The 10313-nt window shown below is 40.5% G+C and overlaps 1 non-coding gene across 1 annotated transcript; it reads right to left on the bottom strand.

Annotated features, from left to right (window-relative positions):
- Window positions 1–1161: 1161 nt before the first annotated feature.
- Window positions 1162–1268, bottom strand: LOC127117208 (small nucleolar RNA R71). Its single transcript, XR_007801964.1, has one exon. It is a non-coding gene; the product is annotated as a small nucleolar RNA R71 (small nucleolar RNA).
- Window positions 1269–10313: the final 9045 nt, after the last annotated feature.

The following is a 10313-nucleotide window of genomic DNA, read 5'->3' as shown; positions in this document are numbered from 1 at the left end:
CAGCGAAAGCGCTTTGTCTAGTTCATTAGGAGTTTTTAACATCAAGAAGAAAAGAGATTTTGCAACTATTTTCGGACGCGTTTATAAGTTTAGAGTCTGGTTCGTGAGAACCTCTTTTGGTTAAGAAATCCAGGTTATAATACTTTTCAACTTAGTCAAGATACTATATTTCTTAAAAATAGGTTTACTACTCTAACGCAATGCGCGCCTTTTTATAAGTGACAATAATAGGGTTTGATTAGGGAGTACAACTCGGTTCTGAATACGTGAAAGCGACAGTTCCTGTTAAATTAGTTCTTTTCAAAGTAGGAAACATTGCCCATAAGTAGTTCTATTAGCAAGTACTTGGATTATCATTTAATTATGTGAATTACATTCGACCCTGTCTTTATTAATTAAATTTATTTTAAAACTTTACTTTTCAATTGCACACTACAAAAACACCTATTTTAATTGCCTTTGATAAACACCATAACAATAAATAACGATAGATTGACACTTGGTCTCTGTGGATACGATAATCTTTTATATTACTCTGACGCGTTCGTACACCTGCGAACATCAAGATTTACAACGCATCAAGTTTTTGGCGCCGTTGCCGGGGACCAATTTCGTCAAATTTCATTTTCCTGTTGTTATATCGTTTAGACTTAGGTTATTTCCCACCGGTCGATGCGAAGAACTCGCAGCACCGGAAGTTTAAGTTTAGTAAACCCTCTGGCGGAACCTGAACGTTACGCTCGCGCACGTTTATTCTTTCATAGAATTAAGAGAGCTATGGCCGAAGATCAAAACCAAAGACCTCTTAAGGACTTCTCTCAACCATCTAACGAAGAACCTAGTTCTAGTATAGTAAACCCAATCATCTCAGCCAATAATTTTGAACTTAAACCATCCCTGTTGCAACTAGTGCAACAGAGACAATTCGCGGGTCTCGCTACCGAGAACCCAAACCAACATTTAAAAATATTTCTTCAATTAGCAGATACTTTTAAAACCAATGGAGCTTCTCCTGAGGCAATACGTTTAAGATTATTTCCTTTTTCCCTCAGAGATAAAGCTCTATCATGGTTAGATTCCCTTCCACCCAATTCCATTACGACTTGGGATAACCTTAGAAGAGTTTTTCTTGCTAGATATTTTCCCCCGAGTAAGACCGCCGTTCTTCGAAACCATATAACTAGATTTACCCAAAACCAAGGAGAATCGTTGTTCGAAGCTTGGGAGAGATATAAAGAGTTGTTACGAGCATGCCCACATCATGGTTTAGAAAATTGGTTAATCATTCAAACCTTCTATAATGGACTTCATTACAACACAAAGATGACCATCGACGCTGCCGCAGGCGGTGCTCTGATGAACAAACCTTACCCTGAAGCTAGTGCCCTCATCGAAGACATTGGTCAAAACCATCAATCATGGGGAGTCGAACGAGCGACAGTTGAGAAGAAGGAAGCCCAAGGAGGAGTGCATGAACTAAGCTCTATAGACATGATGCAAGCTAAAATGGACGCATTAGCCCTTAAGGTCGAGCATATGTGCATAAACCTGAATACTGTAGCCGTAGTTTCGTCGGATTGTGAGATATGTGGAACCCAAGGACACCAATCCGCAGAATGCAGTCTATTAAACGAAACCCACTCCGAGCAAGTGAACTACACCCAAGGGAACCCATATTCAAATACCTATAACCCTGGATGGAGGAATCACCCTAACTTCTCCTATAGAAACAATAAGCCTATTCAAAATAATGCACCTCCGAGACCTAGTTATCAAGCCCCTAGATCAAATCAACCTATGCAACCTGTGCCACCAAAGCCGAGCCTTGAGAAAATTATGGAAAATTTTATCACCGCTCAAACCCAACAAAACAAGGAGTTCATGAACCAAAACATTCATGTTAATGAATTGATTACTCAGTTAGGAACCAAGGTTGACCAAATAGTTACTCATACCAAGATGCTTGAAACCCAGATCTCTCAGGTAGCTTTAAACCAAGCCCCTCAGACTACACCTGGAGGATAATTCCCTGGACAACCTCAACAAAATCCGAGAGGACAAGCCAATGCCATTACCCTACAAAGTGGGAACGCTTATGATGAGCCACCAAACCCAAGACTAATTGAACCCGAAACTTCTAAGGAATGTACCAAACCCCCGGACAAAGTAAAGGAACCAGAAGAATCTGAAAACCAGGAAGGTCGAGAGAAAGGAGAAGAACCTAAAGATAAAATTTACGTACCGCCCCTGCCATATAAACCACCTATACCATATCCCCAAAGACTCAAACAAACCCAAATCAATAAACAGTACCAAAAATTTATTAAAGTTATAGAAAAACTTCATGTAGAAATCCCTTTCACATAAGCCATCACCCAAATACCTTCTTATGCAAAGTTTCTGAAAGACATCCTTACCAACAAACGTAGACTTGACGATCCGAGGCCTTTGGAATGTAATGCTATTTCCGAGGACAAATTAGCAAAGAAAGATAAAGATCCTGGAAATTTCTCCATTCCTTGCCTTTTGGGTAATCATGTCATCGAAAAAGCTTTTCTAGACTTAGGAGCTAGTGTGAGCTTAATGCCTCTAGCAGTTTGTGAGAGATTAAATTTAGGAGAATTACAATCCACTAAGATGTCACTTTAGTTAGCCGATAGATCTGTTAAATATCCGATAGGCATTTTAGAAGATGTTCCTGTTAGGATAGGTCAGCTGTTTATCCCTACTGATTTTGTCGTCATGGACATCAAAGAGGACAATGATATACCAATTCTTCTAGGTAGACCATTCTTATCAACTGCAGGAGCCATAATAGATGTCAAGAAAGGAAAGTTGACATTTGAGGTAGGCGACGAGAAAATAGAATTTATACTTTCGAAATTTCTTATGGCACCTGTGATGGGAGACTCATGTTATGCCTTAGATATCATTGATGAATGTGTTAGAGAATTAGAACAAAAAGAAATTATAAAAACAATCAAGTTACCATCAACCCCCATAAAGGAAGATGATGACTTTAAAGAACCTTACATCGATGATAACCTTTACGAATGTTTATCCCTTACTCCAGATCCAATGCCATGCCCTAAGAAACCAACCTTAGAACTTAAGGAACTGCCTAAGAACCTGAGATACGAGTTCCTCGATGAAAAGATGAACCGCCCAGTTATAGTCAGTGCTACCTTGAGCCAAGAGGAGACGAACCAACTTTTAGACGTTTTACGAAGATATCCCTCAGCCTTAGGATATAATATCTCTGACCTGAAAGGTATAAGCCCATCTGTATGCATGCATCAGATTTCGCTCGAAGAAGATTCAAAACCCTCTAGGGAGCATCAGAGAAGAATAAACCCTATAATGAGTGATGTTGTTAAGAAGGAAGTTCTTAAGTTGCTTGAGGCAGGTATAATCTACCAGGTCTCGGATAGTAAGTGGGTGAGCCCTGTGCATGTAGTACCTAAAAAGGGAGGCATCACAGTCGTGCAAAACGATAAAGGCGGACATGTAGCAAAACATTTAGAAGGAGGATGGCGGATGTGTATAGATTATAGAAAATTAAAAAAAGCAACTAGGAAGGATCATTTCCCGTTACCATTTATAGACCAGATGTTGGAGCATCTAGCCAGACACTCTTACTTCTGCTATCTAGATGGATACTCTAGATTCTTCCAAATACCTATTCACCCCGAAGATCAAGAAAAAACTACCTTTACATGCCCCTATGGAACTTTTGCCTACAGACGAATGCCTCTCGGCCTCTGTAACGCCCCAGCTACTTTCCAACGCTGCATGATGTCAATCTTTACAGATTACCTAGATGGTATCATGGAAGTGTTTATGGATGATTTCTCGGTTTGCGGATTCGATTTCCACAATTGTCTTGCTAACCTTGAGAAAATCCTGGAGAGATGCGTGGAGGTGAACCTCATGCTAAATTGGGAAAAATGTCATTTCATGGTGACCGAAGGAATAGTTTTAGGACATATAGTTTCTGAAAAAGGTATAGAGGTAGATAAAGCTAAAATAGAAGTTATAGAAAACCTAAAACCACCAAAAACAATCAGAGAAGTCCGAAGCTTTCTTGGACACGCTGGATTCTACCGGCGTTTTATTAAGGACTTCTCCAAAATAACTAAACCGTTAACCGGACTTTTAATGAAAGATGCTGAATTCATTTTTGATGAAAAATGTAATGACGCATTTAATCTTTTAAAGCAAGCATTAATCTCAGCACCCATTATGAAACCGCCCGATTGGTCGGAACCTTTTGAGATAATGTGCGATGCTAGTGATTATGCAGTTGGAGCCGTTCTAGGACAAAGAAAAGATAAAAAATTACATGCCATTTATTATGCCAGTAGAACCCTAGATGCTGCCCAACTTAATTACGCAACAACCGAAAAAGAATTACTCGCTGTAGTTTTCGCTATAGACAAATTTAGATCTTATCTAGTAGGAGCAAAAATTATTGTTTACACCGATCATGCTGCCATTCGTTACCTATTAAGTAAAAAAGATGCCAAGCCCAGGTTACTCCGATGGATTCTATTACTACAAGAGTTTGATTTAGATATAAGAGATAAAAAAGGCACTGAAAATGTAGTGGCCGATCACCTTTCTAGGCTAGAACATCTAAAACCTGAACTAATACCCATAAATGATGATTTCACCTGTGATAGACTGATAGCTAAAGTAGAAACCATTGAAGCAAATAACCTAGATCCTTATGAGCATTCCCAAAATTCCTTAGCAATAAATAACGTACCCTGGTATGCAGATTTCGTTAATTACCTAGCTGTTGATATAGTACCCCCTGATCTTGACTACTACCGCAAGAAGAAATTCTTCCACGATGTGAGAAACTTCTATTGAGACGAACCGCTCCTTTTCAAAAGGGGTAAAGATGGCATCTTTCGCCGTTGCGTCCCAGAAGAAGAAGTAAATAATATTATCGAGCATTGTCATTCTGCACCTTATGGTGGACATGCGAGCACCTCTAAGACATACGCCAAGATTCTTCAAGCTGGCCTATTCTGGCCTACCATGTGGCGTGATGTCTATGCTTTCATTGTCAAATGTGATAGATGCCAACGCACTGGAAACATTTCAAGACGTGATGAGATGCCTCTAAGAAACATTCAGGAAGTAGAACTCTTCGACGTATGGGGTATAGATTTCATGGGACCTTTTCCACCATCCTTAGGAAATACGTATATCTTAGTAGCTATAGACTATGTGTCTAAGTGGATCGAAGCTATAGCTGCACCCACAAACGACACTAGGGTAGTAATCAAACTATTTAAAAACTATATACTCCCTAGATTTGGAACACCACGTTTAGTCATAAGCAATGGAGGATCACACTTTATATCGAGAATATTTGACAAACTTTTAAGAAAATATGGAGTTAGGCATAGAGTAGCAACACCATACCATCCACAAACTAGTGGCCAAGTAGAAGTATCTAATAGGGAGATAAAACAGATCCTAGAGAAAACTGTTTCTATTTCTAGGAGAGACTGGTCTCAGAAGCTTCAAGAAGCATTATGGGCCTATAGAACCGCTTTCAAAACCCCTATAGGAACTACTCCTTATCAACTAGTTTATGGAAAATCATGTCACTTACCATTCGAGTTAGAGCATAAAGCCTATTGGGCCATTAAAACTTTGAATTTAGACTACCTAGCCGCTGGAGAGAAGCGTCATTCATAAATTAGAAGAACTTAGGCAATCCGCCTACGAAAATGCAAGAATATACAAAGAGAGGACAAAAGCCTATCATGACAAAAGAATAGTAAAGAAAAACTTAAATGTAGGCGATTCTGTTCTCCTTTTCAACACTAGGTTACGAGTTTTCCCTGGAAAGCTACGTTCAAGATGGACTGGTCCCTTCGAAGTATCCAAGATTCTGAGATCCGGAGCCATAGAAATCAAGAACGATACCTGTAGTCCATTCCTTGTAAATGGACAAAGACTGAAGCTCTACGAAGGAGGAGACATTCCAACATACTACTCAAGCCACACCCTGATTGATCCACCAATTACCACTACTACAGGTGTATAAATTCTAACTGTCAAGCTAATGACGTTAAACAAGCGCTGCGTGGGAGGCAACCCATGGTTTTTCTTTTCATTTTTCTTTTTTTCGCATTTATTTACACATTTATTTTTATTTTTATTTTTATTTTATTTGCATTAAGGCTAAAGTTTGAATGGTTTGTATTTTCAGGATCACTTTCCTAACTTTTACAGGATGCAGGGTTTCGATGACATGCATGTCGCCTATAGAGACAATGCTCAGAGGGAGCGCTACATTGCTTTATGCCAGCACCTTATGGCACCCACACGTTACCCTGATCAGCATTGTATGGAGGCACTGGGTATCGAGCCTTGTATCTGATTCCTTAGCCACCAGCTCCACTGGGACGAATTTGCTGATGACTTGATCAACACATATAGGAACCTGACTTTGGAGTTCCTGATTTCATTCGACTACGACCCATATTCTGGACCAGATGGGTATGCTGCTTTCAAGCTGTTTTGAGTTGAGTACTCCTTCAGCCAGAAAGAGTTCGGCGACTTATTAGGTTTCCAGACTACTCCTGATGCTATCCCAGAGACACCTTTGGGATATTTCCTGTGTAAGGAAGTGGAGAAGTTTTGGAGTGATATATCAGGCGGCGGAAGCCAGGATCCATCTACACAGTTATCTTATGTCATACATAACCCAGCCTTCAGATATTTTCAGATGATATTAGCACATTCCTTCTTGGGAAGACAGGATGCAGAGACTCTACTGAGTGAAGAGGAGATCTTCCTATTATTTTGCGCATCCCAGTCTCGCCCAGTAGCATGTGGGAACTTTTTATTGAATAATCTCAGCGGTATCTCTAGATCCACCGAAGGAGTCATCCATGTTGGTGGAATCGTCACACAGATTACTGTCGCTTTGGGTCTGTCTCGCAAGTTGTTGCATCTTCAGACCTACTGTGGATATACTACCATGGACATCGATTTCTGTTTGACCAAAGGATTGATGAGGAGAGCTTCTTTCCACCCATGTCAGTTCCGATTGCTAGTCGACAGTGAGGCCATCCATTACTTCACATTGCCAGACCCTATGATGACCAGTGTGCATGATCCAGCGAATTGGAGTTATGCTCTAGAGGGCGAGGGAGAGACCGTTGAGGAGCCGAGATCGCCCCCAGTTGCTGAATACACACCTGTACCACCATCTCCTAGAATCACTGTTCTCTCTAATAATCATTTATTGCAGACACCTAACATACGCACCCAGATTGCTGAGTGCCGTAGAGAGATTGCAGCGCTTAGACAGGAAGTGGCGGACCTAACTTTACAGATTGGAGTCTCTGATCTCACCCACGCTACTGAAGCCAATTGTCTATATCAGGAGATCGCCGAGCTCAGGCAGGAGATAGCCGTGCTCCGTGAATCCACTCAGGCAGACGACCACCCTAATACCTGATCTCACCATTTCACTTTATTTCTCTTTCATATATTTATCGTATTTGCATTACTCATTTTACATTATCGCATTTGGATACTATATAAACTACTACCGTACATTAGTATTTCTATTTTTATCTATATTTGTTTTATATTTATTTTATTTTGCATTTTAATTTTTTCAGTTATTTATTTATATTTATATTTAATTTCTGTTTTTGTTTTTGTTTCAGTTTCACTTTTTATTTTCGTTTTTACTTTTATAAAATTATGCAAGTCAAAGAAACTAGGAGAATCACAAGACAAATGCTATCCAGACCCCCTCAAAGCCAAAAGACAAGTGAAGCCCAAACCAAAGGACCAAAATCTGGCCCATCCGGATTTTGCCTTGTGGCGCCCGCCATAAGACCTGTGGCGCCCGCCACAGCGTCTGTAAATGGTCAGGGCAGACCTCTCTTCTTCACCATTTTTGCAACTTACAACCTTCAAAACCCATTTTTTCACCTTGGAAAAAAGCCCTTGAACCCACAAAAAGCTCATACTTTCCTAACCATCATACCACACAAATCATTAATCCACTTTCCGTTTTTGATTTCATCCGCCGGATTTTGTAAAAATCCAACCTTTTCACCAACCACTTCATCTTCTTCATCCACATTTCAAGAGCATTCAAATGGATTTCAACGGATTCGTTCTTCGAGGAGGGAAACCAGGGGAGAGACAAAGAAAAATCATTGAACGGTTGCAAAATCGGGAACTTCTCCCGACGAGGTATGTTGACGAAGATTGTCTATATACTTTAGGCATCTACCATAGCATTTTCCATTTATTAGACTTCTTAGGTTTGCATAATTTCTTTATCGACAAAGAACCCACCTATGAGCGGCTGACAATTGAATTTTTAAGTTCTTTAATTTATGTTGTCCGCCCTAACACTGCTAGCACAGTCGGTACTGTTCAATTTAGAATGTTTGCTGTTGAATACCAATTCAGTACCGATGAACTAGCCAGTATGTTAGGGATCCCTCATGGGAGGGTGCTATTTGTGAGGCCCCTTTGGATTCCGAATGGGCTGTTGAGGTATTTTCCTTCTGGGAGCGTCTATCAAACACTTCCATTAACTCTTTTGAAGGAGTTCTTGCCTCAACCATCCATAACCCGGCCATCAGAGTTTTTAGATATCTGTTGGCATGCACTGTTTTTGGCCGGGAGAATCCAAATAAGGTTAATGCTAGAGAGCTTCTATTTTTGCAAGGAAGCCTCACAAATAGGAAAATTAATTCGGTTCCGTTTATGCTCGCCCATATGATGTTAACTCTGAATAAGGCGGGACCGATTTCTTTTGGTGGCTTGATTACGTCTATTGCTCGGGCACTTAACCTGAACAATGAGATGGCTACCCTAAACCCCTTACCTCCTCGCACAATTAATTTAAAATTTCTGAGAGACATGAAATTGTGTCGCTCAAGGAGAGAAGGAGGTTATACACTTATGATTCATGGTGTGGCCATCCCATCTGTTATTCTACCTTGCACTAGACGTACAGATATACGTGATGAGAGGAATTGGACCTACGATTTAGATGCTCCACCTGTTTTGGGTCCTCTTCCTCCTAACATTCCTGATGAGGCGGGACCAGACACTGATGATGAATATGATCGGAGAGAGAGATCTCCCGTACCACATGTGTCCCCCCATCATCCTTCACCACCACACACCGCACCATCTTCTTCTTCTGCAGGTACCACTCTTGGCTTCTATATTACAAAGGAGATGTGGCGTGACCACCTGGCTAGAGATAAAAGGCGTGACGACCTACTCTCTAACCTCCAGCAACAAATAAAGGATACTATGAACTTCATGCAAGAATCGCAGCGGAGGACAGACAGGTCCTATGACACTGTTCTACAGTCTCTGCAAGTGATCACCGATAAACAAGCCCGTCAACAACAATACAACCAGAGACACATGGCACTAATTGAAGCCACCCAAGGTTCCATTATCGGTAACCTTCGAGAGGTGAGGACCGCTCAGGATGCCCTGCAGGCGAGGATGGATCAGAGACATCGTCGTCGTACCCGATCCCGTCGTCCACCTCAGGATGGCAAGGGCACTAGTGGTCAGCAATAGGTTTCCAGGTAACTCTTCCCTTATCTTATTTCAAAACTTTGGGGACAATGTTCGATTTAAGTGTGGGAGGAGCATTTATCATTTTCCTTTTATTTTCAATTTATTTGCTGTTTTTAGACTGTTTATTTCCTTTTAGTTGTTTAATTTCCCTTTCAGTTGTTCATTTTGCTTTTTAGTATAATGCATGAGTCTGACGAGTCACCAAATATAGTAGATCCTTAGTACAATCCTACCTCCCCATACCTTTAGCCCCACCAAAACAATTTTGCAAAATAAAATAGTGTTATTTCATAAGTTTTCAGGTTTTAAGGACATGTTTTGAGTAAGGATGCGTTGACTTGGGAGAACTTTGCGAAACATTAGTATCTGTTTTAGCACCATAAGCTTCGTAAATATAGGAATCATTCCCGAAACCCCATATACCATGGCCTTAATCATCATTTCCGTATAAGTCCTTAGTAGTTTATCTCAGCAGTCAGCTCCGGCCTACGCATCCTCTACGTAGGGGACCGATGCAAATAAGTGAATGATCTAGAAAAACAAAAAAATAAAAGAAAGCAAAAAGGCAACTTCGGTATAGGTGACCCTCACAAAGTCATTTAAACCAAAGAATTGTAAAAAAATTGCTACAAAAAGAAAAAGAAAAAGAAAAGCAGTACTCACTGTTAGTTGGTTCAGAGGTATCTGGCACTGAACTCGGTAGGGCGGATTAC

This window comes from Lathyrus oleraceus, chromosome 1 (genome assembly GCF_024323335.1).
Source record: "Lathyrus oleraceus cultivar Zhongwan6 chromosome 1, CAAS_Psat_ZW6_1.0, whole genome shotgun sequence".
NCBI lineage: Eukaryota > Viridiplantae > Streptophyta > Magnoliopsida > Fabales > Fabaceae > Lathyrus > Lathyrus oleraceus.
The sequence above is the reverse complement of the archived record's forward strand: the minus strand, read 5'-3'. Positions and strand labels throughout refer to the sequence as shown.